Raw genomic sequence first — 21,224 nt, 5'->3', positions numbered from 1 at the left:
GAATTTGAGGTCTTGTTAAACCCTTCTCATAATCATCAACATACTAAAACGTATGTCAACGAATATTGGAAGGAGAAAAAGAGTACCTCATGATTTATTAAATAATATAACCATTACACCTTGTATGAGAACATCCCAATAAGATACATACACCACATCTAAACCATAAAATCTCTTAGTCCCCTTTAAACATCCAAATATTACAAGGTATACCTTATTCGAAACCCACTCACACCTATCCCAAGCCTCACATCACTATAAAACAAAAAATATTCGAAAGTAATACATAAATCTTTAAAGATAAAAACACAACCGACTCCTAAAGGCGAACCATCTATATCTTGGAGAAGTAACACACTCCAATAACCTGTTAAGCCACTTCTTCTGTTTACTTGCAACTTTTAGATTCATGATGTTTTTTTTATCTTTTCGCACTTTGATCCCTTGCGAAGATCCTAACCCCTGTAACCGGTTAGAATCACATATTGCCCCACTACTGAGACCAACTTCTATTGCATGAGAAACCTCAACATTTTGATCAGATTGATTAAGGGCACAAGGTAATGAAGACTCCAAAACTGAACATGACCTTGAAGCTAAACACTTCTCACCACCATTGTTTCCACCGCCAGTTACAACTTCTTTCCCAATCTGACCATTGTGTGGAGTTTCAATTTGAGTATTAGAGATTGCTAATGTAGCGTGATCGACATTGGATTTTTGGATTCTTCATTGTCATGGGCAACCGTGTCTTCTTCATCTTCCTCAGGAACCCAAGGGATAAGCTTGAAACTCGGATCGATCTCGCGAACCAGGACGTTAAACGATTGATCTTCAACCTTCAATCGTATTACCTCATCAATTCTAGAGATGATATTTGAGAAGATTTAGATTTTTACCCGATCAAAGGATGATGGATATTGGGACTTTTCATCGATTGCAATAATTTCCCCCCACTTTGATGCAATGTTTGAATATGTATTCTAGCTCCAAGCATGAAAAGGAATACGTTCGCAAACCAACCATATACGCCGACTCTCAACTATCAAGTTTTTTTTACCATGATTCAATCCTGTCGAACCACACTGCCAGTGACTCCGAATTTTCTACCTTCATTCTATTCAGTAACATTGAGGATTCAAAACACATTAGGACAACATTTCCAGTAGCTCTCATCAATGAAAAACCCTTCAGACCTTTTTCATGCATTTGTCTTGCAAGGTTCGAGATGGAGACAAAATTTCTACACCAACACATAAGGCAATTTTCCAGAACATGTATTTTATCTTCATCAACCACCCCTTCTATCGAGGATATGTAACTCTTCTTGTCAGCACCCTCCTTATCCTTCCGCTGAAAGGATGTATTAATTCTTCTCCAGAAGGATTGGCTGGGCTTATATTTTGCCATCAAAACTCTAATCTTGCGTCCAAAAATGAAAGAGCCATCCATCCTAACAATTGTTTTCTTTGCTTCTTCAAATGTAGCAAATCTGATAAATTCAAAACGAAACCCCACATAGATTTTTTTGAAGGGATGAAAGCATCAATCACCTTTCGATGGATGCAAAAAAGAGATCTAAGTTTTTTCCAATGAATATTCTCAGGAATGTTATCAACAAATAGCGTATAGCATGCATCCGTAATTCTCTTTTTTGTTGGTATGTATTTTTCCTTCCCCACGAACTGTTATCCTTCCTCCATACAGTATTACCGTTTCTCCCATAATAATTTTTTGTTCCAGCCCAAAACTCGTTGTGATGATCGCTCATATTTCACAAAGCAACTAAAATCAAACACTAAAAACAGAATCAGATTTAACCTTAGTATTGCCGGACTAACGAAGATGAAGCCCCCTGGATTTACAGAATTTAATTCAAGTAGCCAAACTCCAGTTTATTGGATTCTTCAGTGGATCAACATTTCAAAAGCAGTATTATCTACCACTGCTTGCATGTACCGAATTATCAACGGCAAACGGCAGCTCCGTTCAGCAAATCAACACTTGGGTTTCGGTCGGAATGACCTGGCGCTTCTTTTGGGACTGACGGTGACGTTCAAAACCACCGGTGACGGCGGACGATGTGAAGAAAACCGGCGTGGATTTACTGTGATGAAGGTGAATGAAGTGCTCCTGATCTGGGAGACAACCAAAGATAGTTTGAAGGACAAAACGATTCTCTGATCCGAAGCAGCCGAGAGATTTTGTTTATGAAGACTGGGATGACGGATGAGAAGGTTTGGAGGAAAGTGCGTCTGTTCTTGCTGAAACTGCTCACTGCAAATTCATGGAGAATAGCAACGATTCTCGACACTAAGATAAGGGGTTATGGTCGCGATAAGACACTGAGCACGATGGAGGGGCGGTGTCGAACACGGTCAGATTTATCGCAAATCTAATCCCAGATTTGAAATACGGCGTCGGAGTGTAGATCTGCTGTTCTATGTGCATATGTGTGTGTCTTTTTGGATTAATAACATCTATTACATAAAGAAAATGGATTCAAATGTTGTTAAAGTGAATATTTTATGTACTGTTACTCAGCAAAATTTTTTTTAAAACATTTTATTTATTGTCGTAGTACAACGCTTAAAAAATCATACTTCTGTGGTTAGGGGTGTTCATTCGGTTAAAATGACGGTCGATCGAATCGAATTAATCGATTTTTTTTAACCGTTAATCGAACCGAACTTTTATTTTGAAAACATTAATCGAACCGAATAAATTTCGGTTAATTTTTGAATTAATCAAAATTTTTTAAAATTTTCTAAATTATATAAAAATTGAATATTTTTTAATTCAAAAAACAATTTAATAAAATAAAAATTTTATATAGATTTTTTAATTAATTAATATTGATTTAAGTTTAAAAGTTATTAGATCCTAAATTATTAATTAGATTTTAAATAGTTTAGGCTGAGGCCATATGTTATATATAATATATTTAATATTTAAAATTTAATTTCGGTTAATTCGGTTAATTAATCGATTTAAAACCGAATTAACCGTTAACCGAATTCTAAAAAAATTATTAATCATTCCCCGACGAACTAATTCGGTGGCCGACCAAATTAATCGATCTAATTCAAATCGATCGGTTAATTCAGTTAAAACCGAAAGATGAACACCCATGTATGTGACAGTTCTTTGAATAATATTATTCATTCTTTCAAATTACGTCCTGATTATGAGTACTTTTTATTTCAGGGATAATACGAACTGCCATTGAAAAGAGAGAAACAATGCAGTTGGCGGCTTGGCGCATCAATGGAGCTATTTTTTTAACTTCAGAATTTCCAAGATGTGCAGCTTTAAATTTATGTTATAGCAGACAAATCTGCCTGTTGATAACTTGTTCACCTCAGCTTCATTGTTACTTGAACTAAACCTTGACAAATAACTTATTATGTACAGTAAAAGAAAGCAAAATCAGTGAGTGTTGCTTGTGGTTTTACACTCTCTTATATTGCGCCTCGTGCCAAGGTTCATGAACTGATCAGCCTTGGTTGCCGGCCTGTTTTGTTGGAAATGGTGAATTGCGTTAGGCAAGCTTGAAAGGTGTAGTCTATGTTGAACTCAAATCGCCACATGTTACCTATAATACCTTTGGAAGAACATGAGGTATCGAGGTCGTTGGGGCTGTTTGTTTGACATCTCCCATATTTAGAGATCTTTCTTAATTTTTTGTTGGCAGATGATATCATAAAGGAAAGAGCACTAGAAGCTTGTGAACTTGCCATTAATTCAACTACAGGTACAAAACATAGCTCCTACTCAAACTAGATGGTACGATTACATTAAACCATAAGGCATCGAGTCCCGGATTACGGCACTCTTTATTAATGGCGACAGTGTAACCTGTATCTGTGAACACTGTTGGTAACTACGAACTCACACCGGTGGGTCATGGCGATGGGTCAATGGCATTTCCACTGCCATGGGCATCAGCTTTAGTGTCCTTATTCAGGGGTCTCCCAGCTTTAGATGTCCCAAGGAAGGGAAACAGGCCTCCGTAGCATCCTCCAAGTCCAAGCCATGGTGGCTTAAGGAGGGGAAGTGGCAAGGCGAACAAAGGAAAGGCCCCAATGACCAAGGAGACCTTGGGGCCTGTAAGCTTTGCCTTCACCGGCGTATCCCTTGCTCCTTCACTCAGGATAATGACCATGAGAAATACAAGGAATGTTATTGCCTTGGCCATTTTCATCTTCATATTACTCGCTCTATGGGATTCTTTCATTTGGACCCCGTTTTATAGTGGAATTGTGGTGCTTTGGTTGCTCTATTTGAGAGGTATAATTACTGCATTATGCAATGGAAAGCTTGGTTCTTTTAGAAACCCTCAAATATGCTACGGCTGTCCGTTGGTCATTGCCGCTAATGTCAATTATCAACTATTATACAAGATTTCAGATGAACTATTTTGTTAGATTTTCTGTTTATACAATGCTTAATTTACTCGTCTCAAATTTTGATATGATATTTTAGATGACCTTCAATGTGTTACACTAATAAAGGTGTTAATCAAATTAAAACTCAAACGGATTATTAGATTTTACGTGAATGTTGGACATGTTATTCACATTAGAAGTTTTGGGTTCGTGCCCACCTGTTTGCATAGGATGTGTTGTTGATGGTTAAGAAAATTTATGAATATATATTATTTTAGAATCACCTCATACTATTAAAAATAAAAAATAATGTTGGAACTGTTTGATATTGAATTTATATTATATACTGATACAAGTGTAAGATAATCGAAGTATTAAATGTTTCGTCTTAGGTTCTTAAAATGGTAGATGAAAAATTTAAGCACCATCTTTGTTGGATATTGATGGATAGGGCCATTGGCCCAAATATATATTAATATGCTTTAAGAATTTCCATTTCATGTTATCCAAAAAAAAAATTGCATTTCAATATCTCTTAAGTAGGGTTGTAAACGAGCCAAGTCGAGCCCGAAATGTTTAAAATTAAGCTCGACTCGACTCGAAAACTCGTGAGCTAAAAATTATCAAGCTCAACTCAAACTCGAAATATAATATATTGAAACTCGACTTGAACTCGAAAACATTTCAGGAGCTCGATTGAAGCTCAAGACTCAAGCTCGATTGAAGCTCGATTTTGAGCTCGAACTCAAACTCGAATTTGAACCTACAAAAATCTTATATTACTTTTAAAAATATATTTTTAAAAATTTATAATTATCAATAATGTATTTTTAATAATGTAATTTTAAAAAAATCTAAAATTATAATATAACATTTTTTTCGAGTAGCTCGCGTGCTTTTCGAATCGAGTATTAAGTAGCTCGTTAAGAATTCAAGTTGAGTCCAATTTACGGTCTTTTTTTGGTCTAATTAAATTTATTTGTTCGAATTTAATATTTATTATATATAATTTATTAAATGTTTTATAATTAAATATAAAAATGATTTTAATTAATGAATAATGATTCAAATTATTCAACCAAATCAGATATCTTAAATTTTAATTAATAAATCCAATCATGATAATACCACAGTAGATTTCAATGTATGATTAAAGACGTAGTTATAGTTAAACCCTTACTCGTATTATGGGTACTTAAGATAAGTTAGTCTCTCAAACGATTGAAGGTTATAAACTTTAACCTACGTTCATTTTTACACTAATTGAGAGGTGGAAATTAGAGATACACTTTTCATCTTTCATATGGAAACAATATTGTATTTGGGCTGGTTAGCAGGACCTGCCCAAAGCCAAGAATTTTTATAATATATTATAAGGTTTAATTATTTGAAATATTTGTTATTATGATTTCAATTTTTCCTTTATTTATTATTATGAGGTTATTTTTTTAATATTAATTATTAGGAGTCTATTTTTATTTTTATTTCTAATATTTGTATAAGTGTCCAATTTTTTGCCTATATATTTTTTTAACATTTGTTATAAAAGACCCAGTTTTTTCAATACTTATTATCAGAGTCTAATTTTTTCAATATTTGTTATCAGGGGTATCATATGTCTTTTCTATGTTCACGTGTCGACAAACCATACATTGTCTATCTCGTATTAAGATAATTTCAATTCTTCTTATATGCATAAGTTTATTTTTGTTATAGTTAAATGAAATATTTTTCATGTTAAATTCATCATCAGTTTAAAACCATCATAAAATTCTAAACAAACTTCGAGATTGATCGAGAAAAAGATCAAGATCAAAAGTAAATTTTTAATAATTAAATCTTTAATCTTATTGTTGTTACAATTAGAACCTCATTTACAACTTTGTGCTGATAATAAAACTATGTTTTATAGTTCTAATGGATATCCTATGTCAATATAGAATTAAGCGTTTACATCTTACCCGGGCTTAGTGTTCATTGGACATATGATGTGCAACTACGCCTCTTATTTGTTATGTTATTGTTGAATAACATCCAAATGATTGTACCCTTCGTCAGTTTAATTTCACAAAATATATTCTAAGACCAATTATTAACCTCGACAATTTAAGTAACTTTGACAAACGAGACAAGATCGATTTTGATTAGGAGAGAGAGCACATTGAGTAGCTAGCAATGTGGGAGAACAAATATGGTTATATTCTCAATTGTCATGTTTTTTTTCTCAAACCTTGATGTGACGATTTTGAGTGATTACATGACATGATTCATAAAATTCGAAAAATAGTTCATATTATCTGATACACGAGTCATAAAAAATTATTCGGACCGACGCACTATCATCCCTCGACTAAATGGAAAAGAACAAACACTTGCGACATATTTTCATTAGGACCACTAGGAACAACACAACATCCATCGTTGATGACACCAATATAATATTTATCACATTATATGCTGAGTTGGCCGTAAGGAAGGATATGACACACCCATAATGTCGAGCCTGATATGTTCTTTATATGCATCATTTATGACAAGTGGTGCTCTTCCACTACCGCATTCAGTGCAGCCGATGATGTGTTTTTTTCTTCTTCTTGATTTTTCACGATTCTCTTTGAGAGGTAAGATTGTTGATCATACACATACTAGACTATCAAAAATTAAACACGGCAAATTGAATAAATATCTTCATCACCAACGGTGGCAACGATTCATGTGGCCACCAATCCAAGCATCCAAACGAGACAGCACCCTCATCCCACCTAGCCAGTTCCAGTACCACATCTAGTTTGTCACCATCAATACAAAAATCAAACGTCTTTAATATCTAAATCCAAGAGAGAATTAGAACACACCCACTGCCAATAATCACAACTCATTATTTTTCTTTAAAGCGCGGTCTCATTTCTTTGCCATCGATAAGACCTTATTAAGAATATCCAACCAATCGAGAGCACTCATGATACGGACAAACTATATCTTCTTCCTACATCTAATCAATTGATAAAGCGGATATATATCATTATGTTTTAAGATAAATTGACGTCTGCTGGAGATATTAGTCTATACTAAAGTTGCTGCCGGATTGTTCGGGCCTTCCCCAGTTCAATAATCATCTATAAATTATGAAGAATCAAGTTTTGCAATCATTTATGTAAACATATAATATCTCTTTCTAGTTCCATGTAACCCTTGGATGAATTAGTTTTGACATATGTATAAGGTTGATTGTTATGACAATAATTGTACAATTTCAAAGGATCACATGCCCAATTACTTAGGAATATTTCACTGTGCTGCTAAATCATTGGCATGTCCAGCAAAACTACCACAATATTCACCATTTAGTCCATTTTGTAAGCCCAACCATGCTTATCTAAATATGCTTGGACAGCTTCCTTTATTGCCAAGTTCGGAAAAAGCTGAGATTGATCGAGCGGTTCACGTGTGATCGGATCAAATTTACCAACCTGAAATCCACCAAGAAAACGATTTGTTTTAACGTTAAATGAAAGATAAAAGATGTCCAAACAACAGCCCATGATTCCAAAGCAAGTCACCTTCTGAAGATGCTCAAGGATCACTGATCTCTCATACGTAACTCCACTCGGAGAAATAACAGGATCACAGAAAATATCAAGTGTGATTTTACAACACAAGTGATCCGGCACCTAAAAAATTTCCATCATATATCCAACGGAATGCAAAATAGCATGTATAATTGAAAATGGAAACAATATTCATAGAATGATGAGAAAACCACATCCTTACCTCATCAGGGATGTCAGCTTCACCAGCTTTCCTGAACACTTGCCTCAAAGTCTCCAGTTGTTTCATATGAGAAATATCAGCCTCGTCTAAGAAGCCTTCTGGTTGATCATCAAGGAAATATTTTCTCTAAGAGCAGTTTCACAAGCCTCCCTGCAAAACAGAGGAAATAATAGCATGAAGCAAAAAATACATATATATACATATATATATATATATATATATATATATATATATATATATGTATATGAACAATTCTCCATAAAAACTTGAACAGAGGCAATCATTCCCCCTCGAATCAAATGTCTAAACTTACAGGGATGACATACTTCAAACTTTGCAATTCCCATGCATGCTTGGAAGTTGCATGCTCCCACAGCAAGTACTTTGCTTTTGCAATCTCCTGCCAAATCTCATCTACCATATAACCCTTTGGATTTGCACCCCTTCCAAGATCCAATGCCTACACAAGCAAATTAGCTTTTTAAGTGAATATGATTCTGGCATTAGCAAATGTTAAACTCAATAAAGGTTCATTTATAGATATTTTGTATACAAGGCATAAAATCTCAATAATTTGTAGAAGCGAAATTTCTTTTAGCAAACATCAAATGTGAAGAAATTCTGGAGTCTATATAAACTGCAGGTCCAATATAGATTCTGAAAAAAAAAAATTTAAAACTTCCACATTCAACATCAAACATTACAGTTCATAACCCAAAAATATTAGAAACATGAACGATAACCAGACATCAAATGCCAATGCATAGTTCATTGGCTTAAATCTTATAGGAAAATCATCAAAACTGGCATAAGTAAATCCCAAAACAACCAAGCCATTTATTGTGAAGCAATTGCTTAAATCCTCGTAGTCAAGTCTACTGATAGTATTCATCCTCTCCTAAACTAACATCCATGCAACAACAAAAACTAATAGCACAAGTTAATGAGACCCGGTCATTATTCTGTTCACAAAACTGACCACGTTGAAAGCAAAATATGCACTAAAACTAGAACTATTTTCCACACTCGTAACATAATGCCAACTATGGTTAATATAGTAGACCTCAAATTCATCCACTTAACCTCTAAGCTCCATGAGCTAAGCCCAAGCTTGACAAATGCAAAAGCTAATAAAGAATCTGCAAAACATCCGGCAAGATAATGTTTCATGTGCAGAATATAACTCCGACAAACAGTCTTCCTTGTGAGATGATATTTTTCTCTTCAATGCTTTGGACTTGTTACTAGCAAAAGGAGATGGATCATGGAACAAAAAAGAAAAACTATCAAATCCATCCCAAATTAAATTGTATTTTTAGTTCTATTTTTCTTGCCCATCAACAACCCCCCTTCCCTGACCAATTCCCAAAGAAAAATATTTTGGGTATGCAAATTTCTTTATTTTTTTCTATTTCCATTAATAAACTAAACTAAATTTAATACTTTTATCAAAATAATGGGTGTGCAATGGCACCCCTAGGGAACCATGTACGTCTGCCCCTGAAATGTACCACAGTAAGAAGAAAAAAAACACGAGGATGCATAAACATCTACATTGAAGATAAAGATCCAGCAATTTCCATGCAACTGTAAGAGAAGAAAATAACATGGACATATATGCATATTATATGAGAGGGTGAACAAGCCACAAAAAAGAGTTGCATGTATTGACTTCAACAATCTCAAGTAAAATAGATCAAAAGCGTCCAGAATGCAACCCTATCAAATTAAAGAGTTTCATTGTCACCATTCCTGATTCTAAATAAACAGAGATTCATCATGGCATCTGTACCTTTAGCAGTTCCTTGACACCTTCATCTAATTCTTTCTTCTTAAGCAATGCAAGTCCCAACATATAGTGTGCCTATCAAGTATTCAAATGTAAGTGTACCCAAAGAGTAGCGATAGTAAAAGATAAGGTACACTTAAAGCATAAACTATGCCAAACCACAGTTTTATGCTACCAAACAAGGAACACATGAAAAGGAACATAACTACGGTTCTAAGAAGTTAAACCCTGGAGGTTACATGTGAAACATTTACCTTACAAAATGAAAATTTTTATCCTAGTTCATGATTTCCTCAAGCCACTACTAAGCAGGACTTAAACCAGCTGAAGAAATGGATGATGCACCACATTGCAAAATCAAATATCACTATCAGCTTGAAAAAGAAGACAAATGCTAGAAAAAATATATCGTCATTTGCATTGGAAATTAAGTTACACAACCAAAGACACATGATTATCACAAGAGTTCCAAAACAGCTTAGCATGGCTTATACTAAGGCTAACATATTGCAATGTCCTTAAAATTTTGTTTCCACCCGTCCCAATTCCCAGCCATATTCAGATTTAAAATTTCCGCTTGAAAGTCTAGAAAATAATTAAACTTGACTCATTTCCTTAAATCCTTACAAAATAATTAGAAAATGAATTAGAACTAATGTCAGGCTTGCATGAAGCTTCAATCACCTTAATACTCGCTGAGACATTCTTATTGTTCCACTAAAACATGATTTGCTATTACATCCGGCAAAAAAGAACGGCCCCAATGCAACAAAGAAGTCAAATTTAAAGACATGGATGGGTCATGGGTGCTTGACATTCCATGATAACTTGACACGCATCATGTTCTAAGAATCACCAAAGGGAACAAGAAATGAAAAAGATTACCTTGACGGAACTGTGGTCAAGCTGAATAGCTCGCCGGCAATCCTCTTCCACTTTCAACCAATCACTGCGTGATACCAATACCCAAATGAAACCAAGGAAAGAGAAACATTCAAAAACCTAATTTCCCCTAGAAAAAAGGCAGTTTCTCATAAAATTATATATAAAAGGATTCAATACATACTTCCTCTTGCGATGGCAGAGAGCGCGATTCGTCCAATATACAGGAACATTAGGGCATAAAGTAATCGCCTTTAAACCCAGAAAAACACACCATTTAAGAAAAACAACATAAATTCAAGAAAATTATATGATAAATGAAAGAAGGAAAAGGTTTTAAACCTCAGTATAAGCATCGATGGCAGCCGCAAAACGATCTTTCTTAAAATAAATGTTGCCATCTTTCCTCAATTGCTCGGCTTGCTTGGCTGCTGCGCTCAATGCCGAATCCGAAACCATTTTCTCTTTCTTTCCTTCTGCTCACCGTAAAGCGTAAACCGAGGATCTTCTTTTTCCCTTCTAGAAGCTTCTCATTTACAAAGAAAATAATTTTCTTTCGTGATTAGTATGCGGAAAATGAAATGACTGAAGCAGAACGCGGCTTCGAAGAGGATTCGAGATCATTCCAGGTGAAAGCAACCTCTGAACGCGCAACCTCCTCTCTTTTATGCAATTTAAATCAGGCAAACAACAAGTTCGGTTACTTTATTTCAATTTTCTTTAGCTTTGGTCCTCGAATTTAAAAAAGTTACATTTTAGTTAATGATATTATCAATTTATTAAATTTTAATTACTAAATCATTAATTTCAGTGGCGGAGTCGCAAGTGGGTGAGAGTGGGCATGTTCCCACCTAAAATCTAATTTTTTTATTAGTTATTTATTTTATTGATGATATCCACTCTGAAATTTTTCGTGTCCACCCTGAAATCCAAAATTTTCTCGATTAGTTACTTATTTTATTGATGATACACACCTTAAATTTTTTTGTGTCCACCCTGAAATCTGATTTTTCTTCAATTAGTTATTTATTTTACAGACGGTCCCACCCTGAAATTTTATTTATACCTATCACATTTAAAAATTTTATATTGTTAACATGTGTGTGTACATTCTGAAAAATATTTATGAATCTGCCACTGATTAATAATGGGACTTGTTAATAAAACTAGTTAATTTTTAACTTGATCCTTAAAGCTAATATCTATGAGGGAAGGCTTATGCCTAGTGCATGAATAATGGATTTGTTTTGGTTATGCTATATTGATAGGCCTTACGAGACAATTATTGAAATGTGTGACCTATGAACACTTATGTGGTGTTTGTTTTTGCAGAGGTAAAAAGTCTGTAGTCTGTAGGCCACATCTGCAGGCAGCTGCAGCAGAAGAGGTGGACCAAAAGTCTGCAGTCTGCAAGAAGAAGACTGTTTGTTTTTTAACGTCTGCAGACTGCTAAAATAAACTGAAATATAAATAAACTGATTTTTAAACTATACTCAAATAAACATTTTTGCTATTAATTTTTTAAAAATGATAAAATGTCATTAAATGTAATGAATTATTACAAAATAGTCACTATAATATTGTAATAAATTATAAAAGTTCGATAATATAATAATTATTTTATAGTATTTAGATAAATTTATTAATAATTTTATAATCTTTTAATAAATTTAATAAGTATTTTATAATTTTTAAACTTTATTGAAACTCTACGATATCTAATATATTTTATTTGAAAAAATATATTAAATAAATATTATACAAATTTTATTATTATAAATTATTACATCTACGGACTATTAGATTTTGGTTTTAAATATATATCATTTTAAAATTATTATTAAATCAATCGATAATGAAATCAATTTGATTTTAATTCAATCTGTTTGTTTCAGTTTAAGTAATTGTTAAAAATTATATTTTAATTCTCAATTATTATCGATTCAAAAATATATCAATACTCGATTTTATAATATCATTTAAATCATCTTAATTTATTCGAGTGGTACAATCCGATTCTAGTAACATCAAAAAATATATATAATATATACTCCATATAATATACATCAATTAGTATTTTTCTATTTAGAAAAAATATATTATTTGTTTTTTATGTATTTATTCTATATAAAGGGACTTTCGTACTTTACCAGAATTAAATGATAAGAATTAGATTTTTCAATAGTGTGAATATTTTTTTATTAAAACATTTATTTTGTCTTTTAATGCTAATAATTGTATGTCCCCGTGATTTTCTAAGTTTTTATATAAAAAAACGTTTACTAAGTTTAATTGTATAATATTTTTTACTAAGTTTAATATATTTTTTCAAATAAAGTATATTAGATATCGTTGAGTTATATACAAATGATCATTTTCATCAATAAAGTTTAAAAAATTATAAAATACTTATTAAATTTATTAAAAGATTATAAAATCATTAATAAATTTATCTAAATACTATAAAATAATTATTATATTATCGAACTTTTATATTTTATTACAACATTATAGTGACTATTTTATAATAATTCATTAAATTTAATGACATTTTATAATTTTTAAAAAATTAATAGCAAAACTGGTTCTTTGAAGAGGTTAGAAGAGCTTTGAAGACATAAGTCCACGTCTGCGCCAAGAAGAGGACGCGTAGACGTTAGAAGGGCTTTTGTCTTCTAAAAAACAAACGGTTTGCGAAGCTCAATGTCTGCGCGTGGTCTGCGCGACGCAGACATAAAAGTTTTGAAGACCTTAAACAATGAAAACAAACACCACCTTACCACCTTATATATATATATATATATATATATATATATATATGTGTGTGTGTATAACCGCTTATAATAGTAAATTATCTGAATATTTGTGATTGTTCAGTCCAACTGTTTAGTGAGATCAAAAAAGTCTTCTTAATATTATGTTAGTATGACTGGTTAGCATATTATATATTAGATTCAATTAAACCTTAACATAAAATTGAATAAAAATAAATATTGTGAAGAAATAAAATGCACTAACAAATGATCAAAAAGTAGTGTGGAATAGATTTATCTGATATTATGATGCACTGATATGGTTAAAAATTTGATCTAAAGAAAAGATATATTTGTATATTTCTTTTATCTTGTTTATCATTAAAATCGATTTAACATGTTAATTTCTGAGCAAAATAGTTGTGAGAAGATGCTAAAAAATAAGGTGAAATTCTCGAAAAATCACCGGTGATCGGTATATTTATCGATCTAACACCGGTCAGATTATATTTCTCGATCTAACACCCGTAGCAGTAAAACGCGCCCCCTGTCCCGTGCTATATGCTGATTTGGTGCCACGTGGGGTATAGCGCACCCATGCCCCGCGCTATACGCTGACATGGGTTACACGTGGGTATAGCGCGGCCCCTGATCCGCGTTATACACCACGTAGGGGTATAGCGCGGATCAAGGGCCGCGCTATACTTGGTTATCTGACACGTGGGGTATAGCGCGGTACAGGGCGCGCGCTATACATTTAATTACCCACCCGTCCACACCCCAATCCTCCCTATAAATACTCTCATCCTCAATCACTTTCATCACACCAAATTCTCTCAATTTCTCTCAATTTCTCTCAAATACTCTCTCTGTTTAAGGTATATTTTATAATACTTTTAATATTATGTATTTAATTTATTTAAGTATTTTACTTTATTTAATATTTTACTAATATAATTATTTTGCAGATATATAATGGAAGGCATTCTACTTCGCTTGGATGGAAATCATATATCTCGACACTTTGCTGATACGGTAACATTTTAACGTTTTAATTTAATTTAAATTATTAGTAATAATTAGTTGATTTATTTAATGCATTATTATTAGATTAAGAATTAATTTTTGTAATTATTTATTTTTAGGAGAATGACCGTGTATTAGATCCTTTTATTAGGAATCTTAAGTTAGTGATACCTAGCCGTGTCTTGCCGTATTTAGTAGAGGCTAGATTTGGTTACATAGGTAGATATCAGGGTCACTGTAAGATAGAACCAGACCTTATTTCTGCCTTAGTAGAGCGGTGGAGGCCGGAGACCCACACATTCCATCTTCCTTGCGGAGAGTGCACGATCACGCTTGAGGATGTTTCTATGCACCTGGGGCTTCCGGTGGATGGAGATGTGATATCAGGGATAACTTTCAGTTCTTGGACTACTTTGTGTCGGGATAATCTAGGATGTGTCCCGGAAAGTTTTATCGGAGGTAGGATACCGTTAAATTGGTTAGATGACAATTTTCGGGAGTTGAGCGCATACGCCTTTAAGGATGAGGTTAGGATGTATGCACGGGCATGCATATTGCAGTTGATAGGAGGGTTGCTGATGCCAGACAAATCGCGCAACCTAGTTCACTACATGTGGTTGCGACATCTTAGCGACTTTTGTCTCGCCGAATCATTCAGTTGGGGTTCGACAATTTTGGCTTTGTTGTACAGGGAGATGTGTGGAGCCACTGACTACAGGCGTAATGCTATCGGCAGATGTCTTCTACTGCTGCAGTCTTGGGCATGGTATCGATTGCCCTTTTTATGTCCTGTTGTGAAGAACCCATTCGTATTTCCACTACTTCTGAGGTAATTATAAAACTGATTTTGTATATTAATAATTTTATACAACGTATAATAAATTTTTTTCCTTGAATAGGTGGTCTACTGATAGGAAAAATCATCAGGAGCTACCTGATGATTTAGAAAAAATTAGGGTGCTAATCGATCAGAAGGCTGGCACACATGTATAAATTTTAATGTTTAAAAATCGATTTTAGATTATAGTTATATAATTAGATTATTATTTTGATAAAAATTATATATTATTTGTTTTAGTTTGAATGGGTGCTATATTCTACTGATGATGTGAGGGCGGTGATCCCACCTGAGTTGAGGGGTCCATCAGATGTTTGGATGGCGATGGTCCCTCTGATCTGTTATGCGACCGTCGAGTGGCACTCCACTGATCGCGTGCTCCGACAGTTTGGTTATTTTCAACCAATCCCGGAAGCACCTCGCAAGACATATACATATTGGCTAGTGAGGCATCATGAGTGGGTTGTGTTGTGAGAGGATCGACATTAGCGCCTTCCACGTAAAGAGCCCCATTTTTACTGACTTCTTGATGTATGCTGAGGATTATTATGAGTGGTTTAACAGTAACGGGAAATCGTTTCTACTTCCCGAGGATGCACGAGGGCAGACCTTTCCATGACGTCGACAGAGACGTTCACCGATACAACACTATCATCCCCCGACTTGTGGACGGAGAGCATGTGCTTCCGGTTCATCCTCAGCTGCACCAGCAGGACCTTCACAGCAGTCACCGCAACCATTTATGATGCCGCAGCCATATATGATACCGCCATCGCCTTTCCATTACCAAATGCCGCCGTCTTCGCCTTCACCTAGTTTTATGACCCCGCCGTTGCCACCGTCACAAATGACCCTCCTGGAGGCTATTATGGGTCTATGTTTGCAGATCCGACTTAGGGTTCATATACTGGATATTTGGCAGGTTCAGCCTTATCACCCATGGCCGCAGCACAAATACCTCCTGTACAGTTTTCACACTCAGCGATGTCTGGGTTTTCTCAGTTTTCCCAGTTTTCGCAGGCCGGTGGGATAGTCAGTCATACACCTCCAGGGTCCTTATTCTATGGAGGTGCTTCATCGTCATCAACTCCTCATCAACCTAATGTACCTGCTCAAGACGATGACGATGATGATAACAGCGAGGAGTCAGAACCAGTGTTACGAAGAAATCCTCCTCGAGACCGACAGCCACCGCCCTGCGGAACACATTCGCGACGCAGGCATCGATAGATTTTTTTTATTATATTTGTATTTACTTTATTTTGTTTAATTGTAATTTTTTATTATTTCTCATTTAATACTTACTTTATTTTGTTAAATTTATTAGACTTTTTTTAATATATTTCAGTTAATTTTGTTTATTACCATTTAATATCAGTTATTGTAATTTGGTTATCATTTACCATTTAATTCTTATTGTAAGTTTGTTGTATTTAAATACCAAATTGTTATTAGTTTGATAAAATTTAATGATTGTGTTCATTTTTTTAATCTTCATCAGCGATTATCGAATAACATTAACTTGAAGTAAATGCAAATTAAAATACAAGAATTATTATTTGATAAACAAATACATCATTTCCTCATCAATTGTTACTTGATGACAACAGAAGTGAACATGTTTTTCTAGTGTGTCCTGAGTTTCTACAATGGTCACATCTTCTGTCTTGTCTAGATCTTTCTCGAATATTCATATTGCAATGAATTCGATTGGATTTTGGATGACCACGCTCCCTCAATAAAATCGGATTTGGTACAATCGGAAGCCAATCTTGAACCTCATTAAGGTCTTTGTCATTACATATGGGGAAACTCAAATTTGTATACCTTAAAAACTTCAGATAGTAGGTATACAAGATCCACAAAATGGTTATAATCTTGACGTGTATACGAGCAAGTTGCTATCACATCAGAGCATGGATACTTCAGAGCTTGAAAAAACCCGCAGTCGCACGTTCTGTCCCTTAGATTTACTCTTAAAGATACATCTTCAATCCCTTGAAGAGGTCGGGACAACTCTGTGACACGAAACATTTCATGCATTCTAGAGAAGCTTGTTACAGACATTCCATTTGATGCAACAAATTTTTTCTGTAGATCTGCAACTAATATAGAGTGATAGACATGACCGCCTTGCATCCAGGTTTGACCTTGTCCCCCGAGCTTCATAAAAAGCGCCCCCAAACAAAAATATGTAGTTTTTATCAAAGCCGCTACAGGTAAGTGACATGCACCCTTTAAGGTTGAATTGATTGCCTCAGCCAAGTTGGTCGTCATGTGTCCATATCGATATCCACCATCATATGCGTTCGTCCATATTTCTTTATCGATGAGGCTGATGTAATCGTATCCTTCCTCGTTCTTCGCCCGCAAATCTTGAAACATTGATTCAAATGTTCGAGGAAGTAGTTTGTAACCTAATCAAAAAATGTGTAACTTACTAACTTGCTTTCTTTGCAAAATTAAAATGATCAAAAAATGTATAACTTACTAACTTGCTTTCACTTACCCATGCGCACAATTAATTGACGCTCATCATTCTTCTTGTACCTTCCATGATAGTTCGCAACAATGTGTCGGGGATAATACCTATGTTGGACAAAGGGTGGTTGCCACATTGGACCCAAAGACTTCATTGCTTCTTTGATCCCAGCTCCGTGATCTGAAATGACACAAAAGTTTTCCCTCGTGATAACACGTGCACGTAAATTTCGGAGGAAAAAAGCCCAAGAATCTGTATCTTCTCCTTCGACAAGAGCAAAAGCAACTGGAAGAATGTTGCGATTGCCATCTTGGACAACTGCCAATAATAAAACTTGCTTGTATTTTCCAAACAAGAAAGTCCCGTCGATCTGGACCACAGGCTTGCAGTATTTGGCAGCATTAACGCATTGTGGGTAACTCCAAAAAACCCTGTAGAATTGGCTTCAATCGCGAAGAACTCGATCATTATGGTATGCATAAGAGGTTTTGAAGTCCACAATTATCCCAGGATTCAACGTCCGCACCAGCCTAAACCAACCTGGAAGTTGGTTGTAAGATGCATCTCATTCACCATGAAGTTTGACAATAACATTTTGTTTTGCCAACCAAGCTTTTTTATAGGAGACAGTGTACCCATACTGCAATTGTATAGCTGAAATCAACACTGCAACAGCTATATGAGAGCTTGCTTTTACCATGGGCATGATGGCTTGGCATATTATTTCAGAGTCCAAGTTGGGATGATCTTGGTTGACCCCTCCAGCACAACATGTGTGAGGACCGTTGTATACTGTTAGTTCCCATATGTTGTTTTTCCTCTTCGTTTTCGATACACGAACCATCCAATTGCATCCGTTTTTGCGTCGGGCACAGTAGCATACATATTTTTCGGTCGTCGATCGGTTGACTCTGGACTGAACAGAATTACGGATATTGTAATTTTTGATAGCCATCATCGCTTCTTCTTTGCTTGAAAACTCCATGCCTAAAGATAACTCACTATTATTTATTGATGAGTAATATCCATAGTCACCGAGATGAGGCATATCCGCAAATTCTGGCCCGTACATTGCACCATAATCAGCTTCATACATGTGTGCAGGAGGGTCAGTTTGTGTCACATTTCCTGAAACTTCATCTACATCATCATCATCAGAGTTGAATTGCGGTGATTCTGGGTGAATGAATAGTCCGGTCTCAGCACCATCCGCACCAGGCTCACGAAGCGGTTCTTTTGGTGGAGATGATGGTTCCTCCATACGCTCCACATTTTAGGTCGAAGAACCTACTACTTGCATATCTTCCCCTTGAACTAGAAGGCATATTGACATTGAGATCGAAACTGCACAGATTGTTGCGTCGATGACATCTCCATATTAAGGTCATAGAAATTTGCAGATGAATGTCTTCCCCTTGAACTGGACGCGATGTTTCCATAAGGATTGTTTATAGACCCACCTCGGTACATATCGTAAGAAGTTGCGGATGAATGTCTCCCCATTATGGCATTAAAATCATTACACATTACTGTAGTCGGGCTGTCAACTTGATCAACTTATTCAGCCAGCCCATAGTGGGAGCTTAATGATTGACCCCAAACAGTACGCACTTGAAAAAAATGTTCATACATCTCAATAGCGGCATCTGAATAATTACTTTAAGCTTCAACCATTATTTGAACATCATCATTGTTCGAAAGTTCGAACGATGTATAAGTTAATGGCAACAATGATGTTGGAAATCTGTACTGCATCGACGACATTCTTCTACTACTTCCAACATGAATCTTCCTCGAAATCTTCGTTATCAGCTCATCAAGAGTTATGTTTCTCTTGAATGATATTTTAACACGCTCATTTAATACGAAAACAACGCCGGTTTCATCTTCTCGAATTTCACCATCAAAATAAACAATAACTGAAAGTCGCGCCATTCTTTGAGTTTAAAAGTGTGGCAATATTATATCTGCAAAAAAAGAAACTGAAACAAACCTGATTAATAAATTATATATGAATGAAAATATAACACAATAAATTTTTTTACACATAAACGTAAATAATTTAAATAATATAATTTATATATTACCTGCACCGCAAAACTATTTCGACGTATACTCTCGCTTTTCAATTTTACAAACATACAAATTAATTGAAAATAATTAGTATAATATTTTTTTTCAAATAATGATAATAAACAATAAGTATAATTAAAAAATTATAACAAAATTACCTTATAACGAAAAATCGCACGAACTTCTAAATCAAATATGAGAATATTGCCAGAATTATTATTCATTGACGGAATTATTGTATTAATTTATAAGTTGAGAGGAGAGATGCGAAGAGATGCGAGGAGATGTGAGAAACTTAACCGGCGGATGAGGGTATTTATAACCATATAAGGCGCGGTACCTGCACCGCGCTATATGTAATTATTCAGATAAAAGATATAGCGTGGACCAGGGACCGCGTTAAATATAATTCACCCCTATGTGGCGTATAGCGCGACCCATGATCCGCACTATACCCCTACGTGACGTATAGAGCGGATCATGGGGCACGCTATACACACGTGTAACCCATGTCAGCGTATAGCGAGGTAAAGGGAGCGCGCTATACCCCACGTGACGCCAAATCAGCATATAACGCGGTTCAGGAGCGCGCTTTACTGTTACGGGTGTTAGATCGGGAAATATAATCTGACCGATGTTAGATCGATAAATGTACCGATCACCGATGATTTTTCGAGAAATACACCCTAAAATAAAGAAAGTAAAAGAAGAATGAAAATAATTTTTTTGAAAAATAGAGAATAAATTTATAAGGACTTTGCTATTGTGTTGAAAGGGTAAAGAAAAAAAAGATCAAATTTCATGTTTTATAAAATTTAATAATTTTAGACGATACAACCGACGTCTTTTTGAAATATTATAAAAAATAAGTAAACTACACGGAAGACTACTAAAACTATGGTCAATAATTAATTTGAATACTGATTTTTTTTTAATCAATCAAACCACCAAACATTTGATTGAAATCATTATGCGTTAAAAATTTGACGCATCTGACGTGACTGTTATAAACTAACGGCGACATACATCAAAATTTTTTATATTATTATTAACGCCAACTGAGAAGACACATGAGTTTTTTCACACAAAACCCATTCGGTTTCAAACCATTTTCATTACCCTCGTCTTTTCACACAAAACCCATTCAGTTTCAAACCATTTTCATTACCCTCGTCTAAAAATCAAACTGTTTATTTCGGAAGAAACATGGGTCTGCAACAAG

General features: G+C 34.7%; 1 pseudogene; it reads right to left on the bottom strand.

The window, feature by feature from the left end:
- Positions 1-7,724: 7,724 nt before the first annotated feature.
- On the bottom strand, positions 7,725-11,300 carry LOC120114261 (annotated as a pseudogene).
- Positions 11,301-21,224: the final 9,924 nt, after the last annotated feature.

This window comes from Hibiscus syriacus, unplaced genomic scaffold, assembly GCF_006381635.1.
Source record: "Hibiscus syriacus cultivar Baekdansim isolate YM2019G1 unplaced genomic scaffold, ASM638163v2 tig00110221_pilon, whole genome shotgun sequence".
NCBI classification, from domain to species: Eukaryota; Viridiplantae; Streptophyta; class Magnoliopsida; order Malvales; family Malvaceae; genus Hibiscus; species Hibiscus syriacus.
The sequence above is the reverse complement of the archived record's forward strand: the minus strand, read 5'-3'. Positions and strand labels throughout refer to the sequence as shown.